The following is a 4,598-nucleotide window of genomic DNA, read 5'->3' on the forward strand; positions in this document are numbered from 1 at the left end:
GTGTTTGGGGACTGCGCTCCCCGTTTGGGCTGTAATCCCCTCTTTGTTGTGTGCTGCAGTCCACACCGGAGAGGGGCTGGACAGATCCATTTTATTAAGCTGATCAGAAAGAGCAGAGATGGAAGAAAACCTGTTAGATCCCGACTCCCTTCTCCCCCTTCATTAATTACTGCTGATTCCCATTGCTGGGTCTCCTAGTGCCTCATCAAGCCTGGCTTTAAACCCCTCCAGCCACAGGTCTTTCATCACTTCCCCAGGGAGGCTGTTGCACGACCGTGAGATTTAATAACAACACAAATACCCCGAGCTCTGACATAGCCCTTAACAGCCAGGGATCTCCCAGGGCTTCACAAAGGAGAAGCTCTGTTTTCAGTGGGGTGGGGGGAACAAAAAAAAATATTTATCTGCTGTCATCCAAAAATTAGGGTCATCAGAGCTGGGAATCAAGCACCGGTCTCCTGAGCCCCAGTCTGGTGCTGTAGCTACCATGTTTTGAGCCAGTCTGATCTTGTCTAATCCCCTTGGATCACTAGAGACCAGCTAAGCTACCTTGCAGGTCATGTTTTTGATCAGTTTTCTGCTGATTTCTGTTCATGGGGTGGGCATCAGTTTTGAAGGTACATCATAATTCAGCAGCCTGGTTCATGCTTTGGAAACTGGGCTTTGTCCAGCAGAGACACCGTGTGAGGGCTCGCAGGGAAGACATCTGGTGCCTCAGCTGAGCTGTTGTGTGTCTCAGGCCAGGACTAGCACATCTGCAGCATTAGTAACGTAGATTACAAAATAATTGCAGGGCAGCCCATCAAGCCAAGCCCAGAATGGCTCCAGCCTCAATGCCCTTTTCAAATGGGTGCCCTGCAAGAAGCAAATTCCCCATTAAGAAGTGAGGGTCTGTCTGAACCAGCCTCTTGGGCTTTGCAAAGCAACCGGATGCATCTTCTTTTTCATAGAGCTCAAAAGTAGGTTCTTGACCTTTTTTGGTCAACAAAAATCCCATGAGGCTTCTCATTAGGGAAGAGAGTTCCTCTTCTGGTTTCCTTCAGCGAGTCAGTCCTGTGAGCCTACAACTACCTGCTCTGCTCCTACGTGGTGGTGTTTTTCTTTTCCTTTTCGCCCGTCCTCAGCCTTTGCAGGGGTGTTGTCCATTGTCAGGCAGCTGCCACGTTCCCCCAGAGGTGTCTGCCTTTCACTTTCCACTTAAGTCATTTTTATCTGCCATCTGGGGGTGTTGCAGAGCTTACGTAGCTGTTTGCAAAAGCTCTGGGATGGAAAACATTAAATCTGGGTGAAGGGATTATTGCAATCAATATTAAGCACACTTTAGCCATATTTCTTACTCCTGTGGCTTGCCTGTAACCCTCTCCAGATGGCCAGCACAAGGGTTTTTAGACACAAGGAGCCTCAGCAGCCTCTGATGGCTCTCCAGGGCTTGCTCTTCCCAGCATTGCTCCGTTGAAATCCCGTGGCCTTGCAGAGCTCCAGAGCCTATACTGGGCTGTGTGGCATCATGCATCCAAAAAAAAGGATGGAGGTGAAGGCTGAAAAGAGACAGATCAGCTCAAAAAAAGAGAGGATCTTTTAAGAGATTTAACCTATGAATATGATTTTTGGTGGCATCTTTTTTTTTTGACACCATCTGCATTTGGACAGCAAACGTAAGAGGACGCAGGAGCTCTCGCAGGGCCCATGGGAAGTGGCTGTGCTGTGTTTTGGGGAACAGGACTCACTCCTGCTCTTGCTGTGTCTGCAGATGGTCAAACAGCAGAAGCTCTCAGGAGGGGCTCTCGGAGCTCAGGAGATGGGCTAGCCCTCAGAGGAGATGCTGGTCCAAAGTCTGGTGTTTTCCAGGTGATATTCCACGAGAGGAGATTAGCCAACGTCACATTTACAGGTTATCTTTGGGGAAAGAGGAAATTAAAGGCAATTACAGGTCAATGAAGTGGAGTACAATAAAAGGTGAGTTTCTGGAATAGGTTTTGGAAAAGTAATCAAAGATGTGGTGTTAGGAAGCAGAACAAAATGCATTGTGGTTTCAATGCAAATCGTGTCGAGTTGGCTCAGTATCTTCCATGGATACAATAACAGACTTCTGGAACAACAGGGCCTCGTGACCCTGGATTTAAGGAAAGCACTTGACACAGTGCCCCAGGGAAATGATTATTTTACGAAGGGAAGAGGATAGGGAAGAGGCAGCAACATGGAAAGAGGACACTTGAGTCCTTCCACAAGGAGAGATCTGGGGACTGAACTTTTGAACAACCAGGAGACCTGCCCATGGTGATAAAAACCAGATCAGCGAACAGGAAGATGAGATTGGAGTCCTAGAACTGGCTGAAGCAGAGTTGTGCCAGGTCAGGCACTTGGGGAGCTGCAACATGAAGCTGCTGTAGCCTGGAGAGACCTCGGCAAGTGGAGGGCACTGAAGAAGAAAGAGCATCTAGGATTTCTGGCAAAGGAAGAGCACATCAGGCCAGATGTTTCTAGGGTTGTATTTGTATCAGAATACAAAAGTCTGAGATCTTCTTCAGTGTGGTGCATTGAGTCCAGGTCACCTACTTGTGGTGGGCCACCAAGGTGCCTGTAGGAACAGACACCCCATCTTACAAGGACAGATTAAAAGGAATTGTCTTCTCCTGCTAAAATAAGACTGATAAGGAATGAGATTACTCTTTAGGAATCCCTCTGAGAAGGAAAGGTGGGAGAAGTGCTAGGAACATAATGGTGAATGGATATATGTTTATAAACTAGGTGAGGTTTCCAGGTGGAGCATGGAAAAGACTATGGAGAGACAGAAAAGGGGGGAAGGAGCATGGGGTGCAATTTGCCTGTTGTGCTTGTTTGCACCAGCCTCATATCAGACTTAATTAGCACCATGCCACAGAGCTTCCAAGTCTTTCTCCCAGTGAAGCAGCTTTGCCTGATGTCCAATGTGAACCTCCCAACCTGCAATTTTTGCTCATTGCCACTTGTTCTGTCTCCTGCCACTACTGAGAAGGATTTGTCTGTGCCTGGAAGAGGCTCTTCTCATCCTCCCAGCAGGATTTCTGCTGTATTTCTCTGCTCTACCTGAGCTCCTAGGAAGACAGGAGATCCCAAGGAGCAAAGTCTCCCTTCAGATTTTTAATGGATGCCATTAAATGTGGCCACAGTCCCAGGAACGTGCTGCTCCATGCTTCAGCTTCCACTTCTGGAAAATAGATGAATCCCAGAAGCATCCTCCTGCCCTGACTGTCCCCTTGCTGAGAGGCAGGGGCTGGAGACCAGCCCGGTCCCCCTTGTCCCTGGTTCTTCAGGGGAGGCAAGCCAAGGCAGGGCAAAGGTGGGAGAGCAGAGGGGGTGGGCAGGGGCTTCCCCTGGGCTCCCTCCTCGCCTGTGCGGGTCCTCCATTGTTGCCCTGACAAAGGCAGCCCTGTTCCTCCCCACAAGTATTCCTTGTCAGCATCCCTCAGCATTTCGGCTGCAGATTTCCTGCCCACTGGCAGCCTTTCAGGAGGCAGCCCGGGCGCAGAACGTGGATGGAAAGAGGATTAGTGGGGCAGGCTGGTGGAAGGTAGCTCCGTGCTGTGGGGTACAGGAAGGGACAGGTCTGTGTGGTGGGGCTGTTCTCCATCAACCTGCTGAATAGGGTAGTGATGTCCACAGAAATGGCCTGGCTGCTCCTCCCTGGAGTCTTCCACCCTGTGTCAAGCCAGCAGGGACCTACTCTGGGTCCCAGATACTGGTGAGATCAAGTGGTTGGCTTGAAGCCACCCAAGGAGCCAACATCTGAAGCTGAATTAAGGTCTTCCATGGCTAAATCTGGAGCCACAACCACTGAGCTTATTCCATTATCCCCCCCAAACTCCATCTTACTGCCTCTTTCCACACTTGAGAAGCTAAAGCAGCCCTGGGGATGCTGTGCCCCCTTCCCTGGCAGTGCTGTGCCCGCTGCTGGCACTGGCCTGTTTGATGCCAACTCTGCACCACGCTTTGTTTCGTGGTGTGGATTCACCTTGAAGCCCAAAGGCTGAAGACAGAGGGGCCAGCTGGGGGATCCCAGGCTTGGGTGACAGGCTCTGCCAGCAACTCTTGACTTCAGTGCTGCTGAGAGACACCACGGGCTGAGCTGGGCCGTGGGGCTGGAGGGGCAGCAGGGAAGGGCTGCAGGTCGTCCTGGGGACACCAGTCCCCACAGCCATCACCCTAGCCCATGTCGACAAGAGCCGCAAACCCCCCCCTGCTGCCGGGGCTACTCCGCGTCCTCCCAGGACGGAGCAGGAAGGGGCCCGGGTGCCCCACGGCGCGGGGCTGCTGATGGGAACCAGATGGCAGAAAGGGGCCCCTGGCCCTCCCTGCTCATGCTGGAAACCTCCGTGCTCAGGGAGGCCACTGGGCTGGGCTGGGATGAGGGCTCGTGGGGGTGGAGAGGGCAGGCCCAGGCTGGGGGAAGGGGACAAGGCTCCTGCCTCTGCCCCGGCCCGTGTGACGCTGGCCCCTGTCGGGGCACCCCGGGAGTCTCCTTGAGGGGCTGCCCCGGATGGTTCCCTCCCTATGTCTGCTCCCAGGGCCAGGCAGGAGGGTGAGAGGGCTTGGGAGAGGCTGTCAGGCAAAGGCACCGA

This window comes from Merops nubicus, unplaced genomic scaffold (genome assembly GCF_000691845.1).
Source record: "Merops nubicus isolate BGI_N331 unplaced genomic scaffold, ASM69184v1 scaffold1068, whole genome shotgun sequence".
NCBI classification, from domain to species: Eukaryota; Metazoa; Chordata; class Aves; order Coraciiformes; family Meropidae; genus Merops; species Merops nubicus.